Raw genomic sequence first — 21,616 nt, 5'->3', positions numbered from 1 at the left:
GTCTTGCCACAGGTTGGTCCAATGCTCCTTTATCCAAAGCGCTCCATGCATGGATTCATGGGAACAACCAAGGAGGACAACAGAGACAGAGAAGACAACGCAATTATCGATCTAGATACCTCAACACAATTGATAGCAGCTCAGGCTCTGACAATGAGACTGGTAGCAATGACCAGCGATATCAGAATCAAATGCCAACAGCATCACAGACACCATTTTATAGGAGTTACAACGAGATCTGCAAACACAAGAGGCCGAGGCCGCACCCGAGGAGGGGGAACTATTGTGGACAGAAGACCCCCCCTAGCCCCAAGATGAAAAACTCTGACATTGTCATCAACCTAAGTGAAGAACTTTAGATGAGGGTGAAGTTAGCCTGTTAAATAGAGGTCTGACTTTTATACCCACATTTACCAATGATGACTTTGAAAACTTTTTAGACATACACAGATTCCAAAGAAACTTGAAACTAAAGGAACACTTTAAAGACACCCACATGGAAAAGGAAATAAAGCGATTTAAACCAAAGAGCAAATTTGAACCTAAAGCATGCAGATCAAGTATTAAAACTTACACCAGAATGATTGGAAATGACACTAAGGAACTAGAATATATAAAACACAGACCCAACCTCAATAGAGCAGAGAGAATGGCACTTAAATCACTGTCCAATGACACTGAGATCGTCATTCGCCCAGCGGACAAGGGAGGAGCAATTATAGTAATGAACTATGACCAGTATCGCAAGGAAGTACTCCGCCAATTAGATGATCATCAGACTTACAAAAAACGTACCCAAGATCCAACTAATGAGTTTAAGAGGGATTTTGATAGTGTATTATCTGAAGCACTACAGCTGAACTGGATCATCTTGGATGAATATAATTTCCTCAACACTATGTTCCCTATTCATCCAATTTTGTATACTTTACACAAGATACACAAGGACCAAAAACCCCTCCAGGGAGGCCAATCGTGTCAGCTAGAGGGTCCCTGCTACAACCCCTAGCAATATTCATTGACGCCCTCCTACAGCCCCTAGTAAGATCAATGGACTCCTATATTAGGGACTCTGGTGACCTCATTACCATACTAAACACTGTGGATGAGATTGGCAACAATGACCTTTTGGTCACCATGGACGTGAGAAGTCTGTATACTGTCATCCCCCACACTGATGGACTAAAGGCGGTTGCACTGGCTCTGACACGATTCCCTTATGTGGGACCTCCGATCTCTCTGATTCTTGATCTACTGGAAAAATGTTTGACCCTAAATTACTTTCGCTTTGAAAGTACATTTTACCAACAACTCATGGGGACAGCAATGGGGTCAAATATGGCCCCATCATATGCTAATCTTTACATGGAGCACTATGAACGTGACATCATAGATGTGTACAACACAGATACAGTAAGACACTACAAAAGATATATAGACAATGTCTTTCTAATATGGCAGGGCACAGAGGACTCATTGAATGATTGGGTAACAAGACTAAACGCACATGAGTCCCCTATTAAATTTGAGTTAAAGTATGATCTGAATTGCATTGACTTCCTAGACCTCAGAATCTACAAGAAACAGGACAAACTATTTACTGCTCTTTATAACAAGCCTACGGACAGGAATTCAATACTTGAATCAACCAGCAACCATCCTCCACACACCAGAAAGGCGATCATAAAGTCACAGATGATCCGGGTATTAAGAAACAACACTGAAACCAGTAACTGTGAAACACAACTACAAATGATGACTGAAAAGTTCCTACAAAGAGGATACAAAATGGAACTTATTCGAAGTGTTATAGATGAGGTGACCACCCAGGAGGAAAACCGGGCCAACCGTCTGGAACAGAATAGAAAAGAGAGGATGATTTTTACCACCACCTACAATAAGAGGAAAGGAGAGGATGGCACAGGACATCAGAAAGAGATGGGATATCCTAGCGACAGATCCGGGATTACCTTTTGAACATATGGATCCTCCCATAATGGGGTACAGACGTGGAAGGAGCCTTAGGGACCTACTCATGTCCACAGACCCACAACAATGCTATATGAAAGAACAATGGCTTAAAACCAAGAAGAAGGCTGTTATAGATGCCTGGGATGCACTACATGCAGTGGAATGATCCCATGTAAAGTTTTCAGACATCCACACACGACTCAGAAGTACACAATAAGACACTTCATCACCTGCACAACTACCCATGTGATCTACCTGTTAAGCTGCTGTTGTGGCCAATTTTATGTTGGAAAGACGACGGACAACGCACGACTGAGGATGGCTAATCACAGATCTGCCATAAGGAGCACTTTGGATAAAGGAGCATCGGACCAACCTGTGGCAAGACATTTTCTCTTGGCCCAACATAGAGTTACTGACTTAAGGTTTATCTTAATTGAACACGTTCCAGCTCTCAAACGAGGTGGAGATAGGGATACAACCCTACTCCGAATGGAGTCCAGATGGATTCATAGACTTGGTACCCTATACCCCAATGGCCTGAATATGTCTAATGACTGGCGCTGCTTCCTGTGATACTAACATTATCTTACTACCTCCTAGTCCACTCGTGTGATGACACACCTACACCCGCAATTGTGGGACACAAATAATGGCTGGACTTTTGTACGGATATTACACACCAATTTTACCCTGCTTTGTCATACTCTAGTTGGTTAACTAACCAGTGAGTTTCATATGCCCTAGTGTGATACACACTTGGTGGGACCTACTTATGAGTATTTTATGGACCAATTTGGTGGCAGCACACAGAGGTAAGCAGGTCACATTAGTACATGGCATATGGGTAATGGAAGGGTACCTTGGATACTCTGGGACTGGTTGAAGGTCACTTTGTGGAACCTGTATAGATGGACAACAACCAAACACATGAAATACCTGAGTGGATAGACTAATGCATGTCTAGAGTGCTAACTGTACATTAATAACACGCCTCTGATGATAAGCTAAGGACATCAAGGCTAAACTTTGATTGCCACTTATAACAGTGAACCAATGATATAGTTTGAGGTTCCGCTGTATGGACAACTGAGGGTCCAGGCACAAGGTCTCATGCTTTATTGTCAAATATCATATGTTTATATATTTGTATACTCTAAATATATATACGCAATATGGATCACCCTGTTGTGCTTAAATTGTCACCACACACATGTTAATAGTATGATAGATATATACTGTAGAATTTATATTACAAATGCATCCCTCTCCATCTCTAACAATAGTTATATGACTGTGTATATGTCATGGCTCTTAATTGGACAGAGTATAACTCTTCAGTATACACTCCTTGCTTTACCTTTTTACATACTAAGTTATGCCGATGTGAAATGAGGCTGCTCAAATGTGACACAGCTTTGAACATTTTTCCTTAGCTGACATAAGCACAATAGACTGTGAGGATCGCACAACATTTAGGTTTAGATGGCATCAGGGTTACCGTGACGACGCGTGAACACACACACATACGTCATCGGCTTATGCAAATTAGCCATGCGCTAGGCTAACAGACACTACAGGCGCAGGAGCTGTTCACTGTTGGCGCGTCTTTTATTAGGATCAGGCACGATCCTATCTATACAACACTTGGGGCTTGTGCTGATGCAAAGTAAGTGACTTTTGTGTTACGCTTCATAAGTTATGATGGCAGATACCGGCATAAGGCTTTTGTGTACATAGTTTGTAAACACGAGTTGACATTTGTACTCGGCATATACAACACCGCTATTATGTTTTGGAGGGCTCACATTCTCATAAGATTTAGAATGGATCAACAATATAAATTCACTATGCTAAGTGAACAGTGTATGTCGGGTATGATTTGACACATTTGTATTAATAGTGTGACTGCATGTTATAGATTGCTATATGTAATCCTGCCATAAACTGGTATGTATAGAACTACCTTATATGATTGAATGCTTGTCATTAACTATGATACCATTAAGTATACCTTTGCCTCTGATCTAATGATTTAACTAAGTATTGAACAGGGACTCATAGATGTCTATAAGTATTGATTAATTGACATATCTAAGGACTCATATGGTTATGTTAGCATCTGTATAATACTGAGGTTTATTTGACCTTTTGGGATTAGTAGTATGGTTACACTGAGGGGTATAGGGGTTATCACCATGACAACCCCATTTTTGGCGCAATTCACTGTTTTGATTTGGTGGGGGGTGGGCCTTAATGTATTTATATATCACTGTGTTTAGTTGCATATCTGTTCTGGTCTGAGGAAGGGGTCTGCGAATCCCGAAACCTTACCTAATAAGTATTTTTTTGGAAATCCAGTGAGTGCAGTCCTTTGTTAAAGATCGCTGTGAATATTACTGATGTGGCACCCTGGTTGCTGACTATATGACATTGTGAGTGCAGATACACAAATATCACATTACTGTGAACGTTTTTGGACCAACAGGTCCATCCTCATACATACAAGTGCTACAAAGCAACTTACCCTCCACCTTACTTGTAAAGTGCACGAAGGCGCCGGACACCACGCTCTGCTGGGTAGACATGCTCATCCTATGATGTCATCATCCCGGGCAATGGGAATCCGGATGTCTGTAAATAAAATAATCATTTTTCAAATCTTAAAATCTATTGATCAAACAAGAAAACAGGGTACAATCTTAAATAGACAAGCATAAAGGAGCCTAAACTTAAAGCCATAGTATTAGTTCTTCCTCTGCCCCATTGCAATATGCAACGTTTTAGCGTGCGTTACCATGGCAACTGAAATCAAACAAAAACAGCTGATAGGACCAAGAAATCTTGATAAGCTCTAAATGTGACAGGAGAAGTATAAATAAACATGGCAAAGTACAGTACAAATATAATAGTTACTAAGGCTACCTCATAAGAACACTTGTAGTACAGGGTGGTATGCTACACCTCCACTGGACATGTATACTGGGGAAGTTATAATTTGTAAAATATAAAAAAAGAGCAGATGTCATCTCATCTCACATCTGACATAAGCCAGGGGGAATATGGTAGAGGACCACACAAAAGTGGTAAGGAGAAACTATAATAAAAGACACAAGTATAGGGCTAAGGTACACAAAACTCAAACAGAGGCCTATAGGAAATCTGACTGGCTATATCCAGCAGACCTGGCCATATTAGAGTCAATAAATAAACGTCAAAAAAATAGAACAAAACACAATATCACTGCCCTAGGAAAAAAGAAAAGACAGGGAGAAACAAGAAAAAGAACAAAGGATGAAAAAGAAGGAAATAAAAATAAAATAAAACAAGGGCCTGGCGGTTCCAAATAGATAATGGCTCTCATTTTTAAAAAAAGAATGCCAGTCCAGATGAGTATTTAATCCTTTAGGGATTAATATCTCCAAGTTATAAATCCATTTGGCCTCTTTTTGCAATAATATCTTATTGCAATCACCTCCTCTATTTAGGGGGGGGGACGTGATCAATAATCGTGTACTTTAGGTTGATCACGCTATGTTGAAGTTGTTGGAAGTGACGTACCACTGGTTGTTCTGAGGAGCCTTTGTTGATCGCTGTCCATATAGTGGATTGGTGGTTGGCCATGTGGGTCCTGAGGTCGTCGCAGGTCTTGCCCACATAGAAAAGGCCACAAGTGCAGTGTAATAAATACACAATGTGTGTAGTACATGTTAGCTGGAATTTATGTTAATAACTTTTCCTCCTATATGGATGAGAAAAGGAGGATCCAGTAATCAGGCTCCCACAAGTGGTGCAGCCCAAACAACAGTAGACTCCCGATTTTTTAGTATCTATCCAGGACGATCTCGTTTAGCTATGTTGAGGATCTGTTTGAATAAGAATGTCCCATAAGGACCTCCCTCTCTTGTAGCCTATACGTGGTTGCTGCATGTTTTCCATGGGTAGTAATGGATCTGAACTAATGATATCCCAATGCTTGCGTAGTGATGAGCCTATCCCCCTCTTGTCACCAGTATAGGTAGTCACAAAGGTCATTCTGTTTTCCTCATCCTTTTTATTTTCAGTGTCTTGAGACTTCAAGAGTATTTCCTGGTGTTCTTTTAGGAGCTTTGTTGAATCATTTCTCTGTTTGAAATGGCATTCCATCTCAGTCAGTTGGGTATCTCTGTTGTTCGTCTCAGTATTATTTCTTAGAACCCTCTGTAACTGGGTCTTTGGTAATGCATTTTTGAGTGCCGGGGGATGGCAACTAGTAAAGTGTAGCAAGTCATTGCAGTCAGTTTCTTTTTTATATAGTGTTGATTGTATCTTTCCATCTCTTTTGTTTAATCGTACATCCAAGAAATCAATTTGTAATCGATCATATTGTATTTTGAATTTTAATGCTTCATTAGTGGAGTTCAGTTCTGTAAACCATCACTCTAGATCCTGTTTGGTCCCTGTACAGATGATAAACAAGTCATCTATATACCTTCTGAAAAAAATAATCTCCTGTCTTTTGAACAGATCAGTACCAAACTCTTCAAAGATGGACATACAAAAATTTGCATAGGTTGGGGCCACATTGGACCCCATTGCTGTCTATGTTAGTTGTAGATAGAATTGTTTTTTGAAACGAAAGTTATTGGTGTTCAAGCAAAATTCAAGAAGGTATAAAAGGATTTTGGGAGGTGGTCCCACATAGGGATATCTTGCCAGTTGTAATGCATTAGCATGAAGACCTTCAGTGTGGGGGATGACTATATATAGACTTGTTACATTGAGAGTGACCAATATGTCAACTTCACTTATCACATCAAGTGCTCTTAAAGAGTTTACAAGCATAGAAGAATCCCTGAGATAAGAAGGCATGTTCATAACCATGGGTTGCAGATAGAAGTCCAGGAAGTGGCTATGGGTTGTTAGATGGACCCAATAGCAGAGACAATAGGTCTCCCAGGGGGCTTGTCTAGCTGCAGTGTGTAAAACACTAGTATCCTAGGATATGTGATAGTCAGGTAGGTAAGTGTATCTTTATCCATGAAGCCTTGTTCAAATATTGCCAAAAGATACTGATCAATCTTTTCCCAGAAGTGGGATCATAATATAATTTCTTATAGGTGGTCTGATTCAATAGCTGTGATAGAATTTCTGCCTTGTAGTCCTTATAATCCATAAGTACTACCGCACCGCCCTTGTCTGCTTCACGTATAATGAGGGTTTTATCCTCAGTAAGGGTTTTCAGGGCATCTCGTTTCTCTGTAGAGAGATTATTAAATGTATCCTTGTAATGGATTTTCACTGATTCTTTCATCTCTTTTGTGGTTAGTCTTGTGAAAGTATTAATGCTCGAGTTGTAGGAGCTAGGGACCTACATGGATTTCTTATGAAATTATTTCTGGTCTTGTGTACTTTTGCCAAATGTCTCTTTAAGTTGTAGTTATCTTTGGAATTTTTTTATGTCAATAAATAAATCAAAGGGGTCCGTACTGCATGTAGGGATAAATGTAAGTCCCTTGTTTAGCACTTGTTTTTCCACAGTGCTGAGGGGATGGTTGCTCAAATTTACCACAATGTCTTCTGATGTCATTTCTGTGGTATAGTCGGAGGTATTTTCTTTATACCCCCCTCGCCTTTAATTGCTCTTTTCCTTGCGAGTTTTTTGAGCGAGTGGTTACACCTGAGGGCTGTGTAATTTGGATATCTGTATATGGTTGCAATTCACCTTCGGATCCAGAATCAGAGCCTGAGCTTTTGACCGTAGTCAAATTCCTTGGTTTTTGGTATCTTTGTCGCCTTTGTCTTGATTGAAATTGTCTCTTTCTCTCCAGTCTTGAGAATTACTAGAGATATACCCTTTTGTCACGGTAATCTCTGATAACTGCTTCCAATTTTTTGTTTTTAAAGTCAATCAAATCAGACTCACCAGTAGTACAAGGTCCAATGAGCATTTTTTTTCTATATTACACCATTTCTCACAGAATGCCGGATTATTCCATCTGGACTGGCATTCATTTTTATAAAATGAGAGCCATTATCTATTTGGACTTACCCAGGCCTTTGTTCTTTTTCTTGTTTCTCCCTGTCTTTTCTTTTTCTTTTTTCCTAGGGCAGTGATATTGTGTTTTGTTCTATTTTTTTTACATTTATTCATTGACTTTAATATGGCCAGGTCTGCTGCATATAGCCAGTCAGATTTCCTATAGGCCTCTGTTTGAGTTTTGTGTACCTTAGCCCTATACTTGTGTCTTTTATTATAGTTTCTCCTTACCACTTTTGTGTGGTCCTCAACCATATTCCCCCTGGCTTAGTATGTCAGATGTGAGATGAGATGAGATCTGCTCTTTTTATATTTCACAAATTATAACTTCCCCAGTATACATGCCCAGTGGAGGTGTAGTATACCACCCTGTACTACAGGTATTCTTATGAGGTAGCCTTAGTAACTATTATATTTGTACTGTACTTTGCCATGTTTATTTATACTTCTCCTGTCACATTTAGAGCTTATAGAGATTTCTTGGTCCTATCAGCTGTTTTTGTTTGATTTCAGTTGCCTATAGTAACGCACGCTAAAACGTTGCATATCGCAATGAGGACAGAGGAAGAACTAATACTATGGCTTTAAGTTTAAGCTCTTTTCTGCTTTTCTATTTAAGATTGTACCCTGTATTGATGTTTGATCAATAGATTTTAAGATTTGAAAAATGTCTGTTTTGTTTACAGACGTCCGGATTCACGTTGCCCTGGATGATGACGTCATAGGATGGGCGTGTCTACCTGGGAGAGCCTGGTGTCTGCGCCTTGGTTCACTTTACAAGTATGGTGAAGGGTAAGTTACTTTGTGATCAGATGTAACATAGTAACATAGTAACATAGTAGATGAGGTTGAAAAAAGACTGAAGTCCATCGAGTTCAACCTATACAGATATAAAATATATACAGAAAGCTCCAGTTAAGCTTAAAGGGCCATGAAACCCACATTTTTTCTTTCATGATTTAGAAAGAGAATGCAATTTTAAACATCTTTCTAATTTACTTCTATTATCTAATTTGTTTTATTCTCTTGATATTCATTGCTCTAAAAAATGAAGCAAAATAAATAATAGAAGTAAATTGTAATGTTGTTTAAATTTGTATGTTCTATCTTAATCATGAAAGAAATATTTTGGGTTTAGTGACCCTTTAAATAATCCCACTAAAAGTGACCAATTTAATACTAGCAATCATACCCATGTGATGTTTCAGAGACAAAATATCCCCTTCCTCTGACTTTGTCCCCGAAACATCACATCTGTCACAGTAAAGAAATTGAAATGACCAGAGAGTGCAAGCCTGTGTTTGTTTCTGCATTAGTAATTGCTAGCACCCTGGCAGCTGTTTGTCTATATATGTATTTATGTGTGTATATGTGTATATATGTCTGTAAGTACATATATGCACATAAATATACATGTACACACATATAGCCATATATATAAGTGCATTGGAGCCCTATGTAATTAAGTACATGAAAATATGAAAAGACATTTATGCAATATTCATATTTAATAAAGATTTTAACTATGTATTTATTGTTTGCTAATGCGAAAATGCTATGTTGTTTGCGTGATGGGTGTTTATTTCAACTTTTTTTTCTCCATTGACTTCTATGGGAAATGCACAAATATGATCGTGTTTGCGCGATAGTCGGGTGTTAGTTTTTTTAAAAAACTTTTTTGTCTCCATTGATTTATGTAATAAGTTGTTTTTTTAACTTGTAATATGAGCACAACCCGACTAGCGCAAAAATATTAACTCTATCAAAGTTTTTGCGATTGCGAAAAAGCATTATACAGTGCCACTTGTAATCTAGCCCATAGTATTTATAAGCATTTAAGATCTGTATGTTTACTAAAGATTAGATTTTATGCTCAGCTCTACCCGATACTACAAGTTGTGCATTATCTACCTGCAGCATTAAATAAGGTAGTGCAAACCTGCAAAAGCACTTTAGACCTCTGGCTGCAGGTGATGCTTTAGCAGACACCATACAACAAGGCTGTAAATGCTTATTCGGAAGCGGTGTCTCCCTGGGAAACATCCTAGCACCAACTCAGTTAAAATCACCACAAAGCGAGGAAAGGAGTTCATGGTTAAGATTTAAAGGTGTATACTGGTGTGGTAATTCTACCTGTAAAGCGTGTGACCACCTCCTAATTGGAGAAGGCTTTGAAAGCTATGTCACCAATAAAACCTTTAACCATAAGATGTGTATGAATTGCAGAACAATATATGCAGTGTATCTAGCAGGCTCTACAGTTTGTAACCTTCAATATGTAGGCTTAACAACTAGGGAGGTGCGATCACGTATCTGGGAGCACCTATCCAAAATAAATGTGGGTACACTCACAACTCCACTGGTCCAAAACTTTAATAGGGTCCATAACAAGGATTCTTCCAGTTTCAAATAGACAATAATTGAAACTGTTGACATTAAAAAAAAGAGGGGGTGACAGGGACCACATGCTAGCCAAAAGGGAATTATTCTGAATATTCTAGCTACAGACCAGATATCCAAAAGGTCTTAATTCGGAATATGATCTTATTAATTTCTGGAACTAATTCGTCTGGTTGTAAGACTTTGGTTATGCATCATGTATTTGCTATCTCTAAAAAAAACACCCCACTTTCACACTTATGAAACTACCCCAGTGTTGAATTAATAAAAAGTGACTTTTAGGGGGAGCTAGGCACATAAATTATTGCATATGAACCAAACCAAATATAGCATATTCACACTTATGTTTGTAACTTAAACAGAGTCAAAATCGCAGTGATATAGAAGGAGGTCCACTTAATTTTAATTTTCAATTATAGTTAATTGGTTTTTGTTACTGTACATATTAAGAATTACTTTTTGGTGTAAATACATTAGTAAGCAAATGATAAATATAGCAAGTGTATAAATTTAGGGGCCTATTTAACAAAGGTCTGTAGGACCTGATCCAACAGTGCGGATCAGGTCCGACAGGCCTTGCTGAATGCGGAGAGCAATACGCACGTATTCAGCATTGCACCAGCAGCTCTTGTGAAATGCTGGTGCAACCCCGCACCCTGCAGATTCACGACCAATCGGCTGCCAGCAGGGGGTGTCAATCAACCCAATCGTACTCCGGAGCTTGATAAATGGGCCCCTACGCCTTGTAACTAGGTTACATTGTATAACTTAAAAACATGTACAAAAGTCCAACATATTATTAATTATACCTCCTGGTAGAAAAATGTTATTTAAAAAAAAATTGTATTTAGAATGATGGTATGTAAAGAATTAGACAATGTATTATAGCATACTTACAGATAATATTTGTACTTAAACAATGTTAAGCTTTGTATTTTAGTTGTATGTCAATTAGGCAATATAGCTTTAATGTGTACCCTTTATGCCCATCCCATTTCGTTAGCCTATTAACCAATAGGATGATATTAATCCCCTTTTAAATAGCCTGTATGTCAGCTATGAGTTTGGCATGTAGCCGAAAGCAGTAAGCTGCTCTCTATACGATATGGGCAAACATGTATGCTGTCATTTTTAAGTGACAAGGAATAAAAGTCAAGTTTTACTTTTTGTGCATTGTTGCTCCTCCAATCATTTCTTCATCAACAGAATAGTAACCTCTGACAATTTGTAACTTTAGTGCTACTTCCTGTTGCTTTTTAATTTTTTTTTTATTTGGGTCTTTTGGGCTCATAAATTTTTTTTTTCTTTAAATGCTGGTTACAAGCAAAATAAAAGTAAGATATTACAAAACAGCAACTCTGATATTCATCTAGTCTACAATCCTGTCCGCTATTATCTGCAATGCTGTTGTGATCCCTCATTTCAAATACCCATAACCACTATGCCATCTTTTTCAAAAGGGTCATTAAATCACCCATGACCCAGCTATAGCAGATGTCCTCTGAAGTGAAGCCATCTAAAGACATCCTTCTTAATTAAAGGGACAGTCTACACCAGAATTTGTAATGTTTTAAAAGATAGATAATCCCTTTATTACCCATTCCCCAGTTTTGCATAACCAACACAGTTATAATAATACACTTTTTACCTCTGTGATTATCTTGTATCTAAGCCTCTGCAAACTGCCCCTTTATTTCAGTTCTTTTGACAGACTTGCAGTTTAGCCAATCAGTGCCTGCTCCCAGATAACTTCACATGCACGAGCACAGTGTTATCTATATGAAATACGTGAACTAACACCCTCTAGTGGTGAAAAACTGTTAAAATGCATTCTGAAAAGAGGTCGCCTTCAAGGTCTAAGAAATTAGCATATGAACCTCCTAGGTTAAGCTTTCAACTAAGAATACCAAGAGAGCAAAGCAAAATTGGTAATTAAAGTAAATTGGGAAATTGTTTTAAATTACATGCTCTATCTGAATCATGAAAGTTTATTTTGGCCTAGACTGTCCCTTTAAGACACCCAGGTGTTGGTAATTGTATGTCTGTTTACAGTCCTTGAGAGTAAACTTTAGGCCATGATGGTATTAATCATGGATGTATAACCTTTTCACACAACAGAATACACACAATGTTCTTAGTAAAATAAGCATTTCAAATGTGTGGGCATTTCTTGCATTGATAGGTTCAAAACACTGGAAGTAAAACAGAGAGGAGTTATCATCTTGACTAAAAACTGTAATACAAATCTCCATTTTATTCTTTTAGCATTTGCTACATTTTTATCCAAAAATAATAAAAAAAATATGTTTCCATAACATGTAGCTATAATAGTCTGCAGTTTTCTTGTGGAAAGCAATATGTAGGTTGCAAGAAAAACATTTTTAAAAATCTTTTTGGGAAATAAAATAAATGATTACAAGAATATGATATATTTGTTGTCAATATTAATCTATATATATTAAAATAATATAATTCAGTAACAATTTTAAAAGAAATGCAACAGCAATACACACACAATAGATGCATATTAAATTGATTTCTATTTTAGTAACTGTTCTACATCTTCCTGCAACTTCGTGTTATATTGTGAAATTTATATATTTAAAAATTATTATCATTTATTACACAGTGTTTATGTGTTTTGCGTGATAGTGCAAAATTATTTTCAATCTTTAAAAAAAATATTGATGGAAAGAAGATTTGGGCCCCCAAGTATCAAGGTGCTTGTGGGAAATGTTTCTAGACAGGGAACTTGTCCTCAAATGCTCAGAGCCTCTAATGCAACATCTGCTGTCGGAATTTAACATTGCACAAGCAAACCCTTATGCAGCTCCCCATCCTCCTTTTGTCAGAAATTCAGGATGAATGGAATGTTAGACATTTGCAACTTCTGAGGTTACAGACAGGTTAAGTAGCAGTGGCTTTGAAGATACATATGCATCTTTATAAATAGGTCCCTAAGTCTCAATGGCTTAAAGGGAATAAGATCCTCTGCATCGTGTGTTTTAAAGATTTTAATATTACAAGTGCTCTCCTTTGGTTTTATATTAGTGTTATATTTTTGCAAGGGTATTGAATCATTTTGGTGGATGTTAATATCTTCTTTAAAGGGACAGTCAAGTCCAAAAAAAACTTTCATGTTTTAAATAGGGTATGCAATTTTAAACAGCGTCCCAATTTACTTTTATCACCAATTTTGCTTTGTTCTCTTGGTATTCTTAGTTGAAAGCTAAAACTAGGAGGTTCATATGCTAATTTCTTAGACCTTGAAGACTGCCTCTAATCTGAATACATTTTGACCACTAGAGGGCATTAGTTCATATGTTTCATATAGATAACATTGAGCTCATGCACGTAAAGTGACCTAGGACTGAGCACTGTTTGGCTAAACTGCATGTCTGTCAAAAGAACTGAAATAAGGGGGCAGTCAGCAGAAGCTTAGATACAAGATAATTACAGCGGTAAAATGTGTATTATTATAACTGTGTTGGTTATGCAAAACTGGGGAATATATTTAAACATTCCTTACAGGTTTTTTTTTTAAATTGAATTCCAGATTTAGCCCACTTTCTCAAATAATTTTATAATTTCTGCTTCTGCCCAGTATTGACATATGACATTAGCAATGACATTATAAACAGCAAGTGTATTATTCATGTGCACCATCAAATTAAAGGGACATTCAAGTAAAAATTAAATGCTCATTATTCAATTTTAAAAACTCTTCCAATTTACTTCTTTTATGAAATTTGTACTCTTTATATCCTTTGTTTGGGAGTAAATCTAGACAGGCTGTTAGGAGCTCATGAATGTGTATATGTTTTTAGCATTCTAAGGCAGCAGTGTTTGCAACAATGTATACCATTGCTATTAACATTGTTATAAACATTGTTGCAACACTACATCCAGATGGCTAAAGAAACATGTTTGCTCATAAGCTCAACTAGGATTACTCTTTAACACAGGATGCCAAGAGAACTAAGCAAAATTGATAATAGAAGCATATTGGAAAGATGTTTAAACCCTTCACTACCGGGACTTTCAGAGAAGAACTTTCCAAAATACTGGAGAATTTAGAGCATTTTTGCTATCACTCCATTTAAACGAAAATAGATGCATGTTTTTTTTATTTATCCGTCAAAACTATATATTGTTTAGTTAGACAACACAAAATATTGATCTAGGCCAATTTTGTTTTTATATATATATATATATATATATATATATATATGTATGCCACTATTTCACCAAATGCAATCATATAAAAAAATCTTTACATTTTTCACAAACTTTAAGTTTCTAACTAAAATTATTTTCATACTGCTTGTACAATCATCGCACAAATGATTGTAAAAGCTTAGGGGTTAATAGGTTTATTTTAGTGTCGGTGATATGGGTGGCAGATTAGGGGTTAATAGGTGTAATATTGTATTTGTGATGCGGGAGGGTAACGGTTTAGCGGTTAATAGCTAGTTTATGGTTGTTTACTTTGTAACGTCATTTTATGAGTGTGGAATGGAGGGTTGCGTTAAGGCTAAAATGCTTGCGTTACAGCCTATACCACAGCGACTTGTAATATGCGTTACCTGCCATTCCACGTGCAATGGCCAATTTTTCAGCGGTATAGCCATACCGCACCATAACGCAAAACTTGTAATCTAGCCAAAAGTGTTTAATGCCCCTTTAACACTTTTAGTGTTCACATCATATATACTGTACAGCTGTTGAGGTACTTTTCTTTAGCTGACACTTTAATTTCACCCAAGAACGAAAACCGTCTCCTTTATGTATTTAAATATACTTGAGGATAATATAATTTGATGTATTTTTTTTTTTACACAAGGCTATATGCAAGATATCAGTAACAGTTAATAGTTGCAAAGAAATGTAATTCTTTATTTTATTTGTGCTGCTATCAAAGTCTAGGCTTGTAAGAATGCATAATACATGACAGTTGCTGTTTAAAAGTTCACAAAAGCACAAAAAGCTACAAAATGCAATTACCAGTAGTACTTGCAGAGGGAATTCAATATTGTCTGTCTCAAACAAAGTGTGGCATCTAGTACCATTTCTGAAAGGATGACATTTGACATGACTACTTACAAGTGACAGTCCCTCCAGGATAAATATGTTTTTCTGCTTATGCAGTAAACTCAAAGAAAACAATGAATCCAACTTACTATTATATATGAGGAAGACAAGATTGTTCTCAATTTTCAAAATTTCATCAAATAAAGTATCTTTGTTTTCTTGTCTTTATCAATAGTTCCATTCATCATTCTAAGATGCATTTCCTAATATTCTTTTGTTGTATAGTGTTTTTGTTGATGAAGCCTATTCACTGCCAGAAATCTAAAATAAGTTACATCTGTTTAATAGCCTAGTAAATAAACTGCATGATGAATTTAAATCAACAATAGGAAATACCTTCACTATACACTTTGTTTTTAAATATATTTAGATTGCCCTTTGGTGCTATGTAAAAATATGTAAAATAAGGGCAGATCCAATGGGGGCTATTTATCAAGGCCCGAATGGCCCTGAATGCAGCTGTTTCCGTGTGAGCCTTCAGGCTCACAGGAAACAGGAGTTAACAAGCAGCGGTCTTAAGACCGCTGCTCCTTAACTCGTCCGTCACCTCTGAGGTGGTGGACAGCAATCTGCCCGATTGAAACCCCCTGTTGGCAGCTGCTTGTCCGCGTATGTGCAGGGGGGCATTGCACAAGCATTTCTAGTGAAATGCTTGTGCAATTTGAGGCAGACATGATCCGCTACAGCGGACCATGTCCGTCCGCACAATGATAATTCGGCACCAATGTCTACAATAAATGATAGAAACAGAGGTGCTGTTTGCGAACCACCCTGTCACTATTATTAGTGGCTTACAAATTATTAAAATCAAGCCACAAAAAACTGTAGGGCCACTTTCTATAGGAGCTATTAGAATATATAGGTTGAGATTCTTGCACCCATCAGTATTATCTGCAGCTCATTGTAATGCTTAAAAAAAGTCTCCATAGCAACACTTAAAAGCTGTGTAAATGTTTGTTCAGGCATTATAAAACTATATGTGAATGAAAAAGCATTGGTTCACACACACACAACAAAGCCTAACTGCCAGTTGGGGCTAATTTAGGTAGGTAGGGATTGTCGGTGGTGGTCAGGTTTAGCCAATTTGTGTTATTGTGCTGGCCAGAGTATAGTTATTTGTAATAACATGTTAGGGGGGCAAGTCAAATTTTATAATTGTAGGTTTGGACAATAGTTAGGGGCCTATTTACTATGCCCAGAATGGGGCCAACTCGCCCTGTTTCCACACGAGCCTTCAGGAAACAGGAGTTAAGAAGCACCTTAACTGGATCCGATAATTTGTCCCTTTAGTGTTAATTGTAGTAGGAGATTGTCAAGGTTATTTGTTAATTCTGGCAGAAAAGAGTCAACAGTTATGGTTGATGGAAAATGAGACTCATACCGTTACAAAATACGTGCTAATGTTTAAAGGGTCAGAAGCTCATTGAAATGCTTAAGTACCAGAAGCAACTCAGCGAATCATGTCCGCTGGCATCACTGCAGGACGGACAGCATACGCTGTCCGAATTTAACATTGCACAAGCATTTCACAAAAAATGCTTGTGCAATGCTACCCCCTGCTTACTCGTGCCATTCGACCACTAGCATGGTCTGTCAATCATCCTGATCATATTGGATTGTGATGATTTAAATCCACCACCTAACCACATAGGGCCTATTAAGAGACTCAGTTGTGTGAAAAAAATTGAGTACCTTTGAGTTTACTCACTGCTGTAGTAGGTGGTCTTTATTCTCAAGCACAAATTCCCAAAAAATTTATATTGGGATAGATTACACATGAAACACTAACTAAACTTGCACCTGTAAAGGGGTAAATTTGCCTGTTTTCAGGCGCACGTTAAATAACCAGCTATTACAAGTGGCTGGTTAATGTTACCATGAGCTCGCTGTAGTACTTTGTGCTAAGTGCAATTAACCAGAGGCCAGACCTCTGGTTAATTAATAAATGTGTTCCAATTGCCCCCCAAATAAAGTGTATATATCCTTTATTAAAATAAAAATTATGACCATCTTTTTTTTTTTTTTTAAATAACTGCACGAAGCAGTTCTAAGGGGTTAAAATGAGGGGATGTGGGTGTTAGAAAAAAATGGCACTGGAAAGTGCCTTTACATTCCAGTCTATGGGGACTGTGTTTTCTCTATAAATATATATGTATATGCTTATATACATAGATATTTGTGTTAAAATGTGTATCTACACATATAAACACATAAATATATATGTATATATATTCATATACATATATATTTGAAATATGCTGCCCAACGCTGGATGACTTACCCCCTGCGCTGCGCTAGGTTCCGTGTCTATCAGTATCAGAACTAGGCTCTTATTGGAGCCTATGGAAGCACGTTCTCATGTGTGCAAAGCTTCCATGCAATGCGAACGCAAGTTCGTGCTCACATTGTGCTTTACTTGTAACACCAGCGTACATTTGCGTGCACCAGTATTACTGAGTGGAGCGCAAATATCGTGCTTGCCAAAGCGCTAATTTGCACTCCACTCTTAATCTAGCCAATTAGGTTATATGTGCACTAAACATCCTTTTCCTCTCTCCCTCTTTTTTTGTTAACTTTTTGCTTAAAATAATATACAAACATGTTCTACATGATCCCTTTAAATCTTTTATAGTCACTCCTGCTGCTGTTCTTGCCTTTCATTTTAACATTAACCCCATTAATGACCAGCAACATACCCTGCGGTGAGACTGTGCTATTTAAGCAAGCCTTCAGGAGGGAGGGAGACTATTATACCCAGACCCAGAAAATCCCTTAATGATCAGCAAAATACAGGGTACGTCACGGTCATTAAGGGGTTAATAAACACAGTTCTCACAATATGAAAATTAATATTTTAATAAGATAAATTTGTATGTCTAATAAATACATGATTATTTCCTTAAAACATATTTTCTTAGTCTGCAATTAAAAAAATAACAAAACACATATTTAAAAGAATTACAAAGTGTGATATTCTTAAGAAATATTTAAAGTATAAAATCATTTTTAAAATGTTTAGTCCATAACCAAAAATGAAAGCCACATTTCATCATAATGCATTTATATCCTCTAGACAAATACATAAATTAATATTTGGATGTGCAATAATTTTAGGAGCTAAAATTAAATTTTGTAATTTGAGAAGCTTACTGTAAAAATGAATATTAAAGTTATCCCCTTGGTTCTTTTTTCCCATATTATATTTATAATCTGTTTGACTTTTTTTCCTTTCATAATGTATTTTTTTATTGAATTTCATAAATAATGAATGAACATTAGATTCATAAAGAAAATTTGAAGTATACAAAGTTTGTCTTTCTGCAATGAAGCTGATAAAATTGTAAATATGAATAGAATATGTTCTTATAAAATTGGAAACACCTAAACATAAAAATCATGAACTTAGCTAACTTTACCATACACAGATTAACACTTTAGAAAGATCTTCTGTACTTTCGTTTTTATTTCTATTATACCGGTAGCAAACAAAAATTAAAATAAAAGAACATGCAGAGATTTTGTGGTTATACCGTAGGGTAATATTTATCACAGTTTACAAGAAACCCATAGCAACATAAAATGTCACTAATCTGAATCATGAAGATATTATCTTTAACTCAAATATATATATTCTTTTTATAGCTTTTTTTTTTTATAATGTCTCATATGATGGGGTGCTTGGCAAAAAGGTTTAATCTTTCCTTATTTGTGGTATCATATTTTCCTACTGTGCTAATATTTGCTCTCATTAAAAAATGTATCGCAATCTCTATGACACACTTCATTTTGATTATGTCAAGGTGCCTGACATATGTCAGCCATAGTTCTGGAATATCAGGAATTTCTACACTTGTATAAGTTAAAGGTGTGAGAACACATATCTATGAATAGATGTTTTTGTGGGTTTTCAGGGACCATTAAAAAAAGCAACAATAAGCAATTAAATTGAGTACATGGTTGTACCCAGTGGGATATCTCCCACCCTGTTATAAAAGGTTTTTCTCTGGGTTTATGCATTGAAATATTACGTTTTTAAACTGAGAGAGATCCCAATCTATATGATTTGTTTTTATATGGGTTATTCCGAACAATATAACTCTTCAGATACTTTGTGTTGAGATCAATCAAAAATCTCTTTCCAAATCATCAGAAAATACTTTTTAACCCGTTTTTATATGATTTTTCTTAGATATTGTTCAAGGCCTTTAACAATATAAAAACACATTTTGACTGATTTTCATATTTATTTATTTATTCTGTTCTTTTTTGAAGGGTAAACTCATTTCACATTTTTTTTTTTTCAAAAATATTTTTTATTGAGGTAAGACAATATACATAAACAGATTCTTGAGAAAACAGCATGGCAACATGCCCATATGGCATACAGTAAAGTTTATACAGCTAATAAAACAGACATGTCCTCAAGGCTATATATCCTATTCAGGTCTAAACCTGGAAGCACACTATCTAGCCATGAATATTACCTCTTTTTACGAGAGTACATTTTCTATTGGACATTGAACATGTAATATAACAAATAATAACCAGTTTTAAGCCTATATTTCGGTAGTAATTTCTTAGTATATTCAGGCTTATACTTGTCCATAATACATTCATCATAACTCATAGTTAAATAAAATGGCACATGTAGGGTATGCATATAGTATATGTAACAGTTGAACAAGCTCATCAATATAAAAACATTTGCAAATAGTCAACCAACATGTAATAATACAGTAAAGAACCCCCCAAGTTATAACAAACAAAATACAAATGAGGTACACCCCAGCTGGAGAAAAAAAAAAAAAAAAAAAAAAAAAAAAGGTGGCCACTCTTGTGCCACAGATATCGGATTTAAATGGGGGGTGCAAAATAGGGGGAATGCTAACATGGCCACTCCTGGGCCCCACGCATAAATAGGGTACTAAGAAAAGGCGAAGAACCCCCTAAGTATATGAATGCTAGTGTAAAGCATACCCCAGTTAACTATTTGTGGCCACACATGGACCTCAGGTATGAAATATATGTAAGGGGTAAGTGTTGGGGATACAGTGATAAGGTGAGGCATGAGATCCCTTAGTGTACCCTTTAAGTTGCTATATGCCCTTGTAGGACCTCAAAATGCACAGTGAATAAATTATGTACTAGCATCTACGCAAGCAAGGCCATATATAAAAGTGTGAGCGATACCTCTCCTAGGCGGGTAGCACCCTCTGTGGGACAGAAACTATTCTAGGAACCCCCATCTGTCTCATAGCAACAGTTTCTGTATATTATACTATCATAGTGGGGTATATATGGTGCACATAGTAAAAATGTAGTCTGCATACCTTTAGGAAATATTTTACGTCCATGAATTACAACATATGCAGATTTTAGGAATTTGAGAGGCAGAGTACAAGTAAGGCAATGCTTTGCAAGTATATAAAGCAATCCCCTATAAAACAAGTGAGTAACATCAGCATACCTAGTGTGCTGTCTCGGCCGCCGACAGCCCACCATTTGCATAAGATTATTACAGCCCACCATTTGCATAAGATTATTTACCTCGCTGCCAAACAGCACACACAAAATCCCAAGGGATACCTTTTAAGGCATGTAAATTTTACACAGATTATTACCATGCACATGTTAGACCAATGAAGTATGTACATATTGAGATATATCCTGCGATCCTACAGTAAATAAAGTAAATGGTATATACACAGGAGCAAAATGCATATGTATCTGAGGGTATCCTGATTGCATACTGAAACATAGGAGCATAGGTAGAACCTCTGAATATATTTTGATAAATCTACCGAGAGATACATATAATAGAGTGCTGTGGGAACTGTTATGATATGATAGACTTGAACACCAAAGAATTAAAGTTTAGATTGCAGGTAAGTAGCGACATGTAGGCACTCTGTCCCTCAGTTCCCCCATGGTAAAACGCTCACCCGAGCTCAGGTTAACCCACTCCAGACCTGAGGCAGCAGAGTAAAGCTGTTAATGGCATCCAATCTTTGTGAGCAGGGCAAAAGCTACGGTCTCTGCTGGGAATCTTCATTCCCGTTAGCACCTCCGGTCCTCTGAGAAAGGAAGGGCAAGGCGCAGCATGGCATCTTTGGTATTGTGTATTCTGCCCCAGGG

This window comes from Bombina bombina, chromosome 2, assembly GCF_027579735.1.
Source record: "Bombina bombina isolate aBomBom1 chromosome 2, aBomBom1.pri, whole genome shotgun sequence".
Classification (NCBI taxonomy): Eukaryota; Metazoa; Chordata; class Amphibia; order Anura; family Bombinatoridae; genus Bombina; species Bombina bombina.
This window is presented reverse-complemented; position numbering follows the sequence as displayed.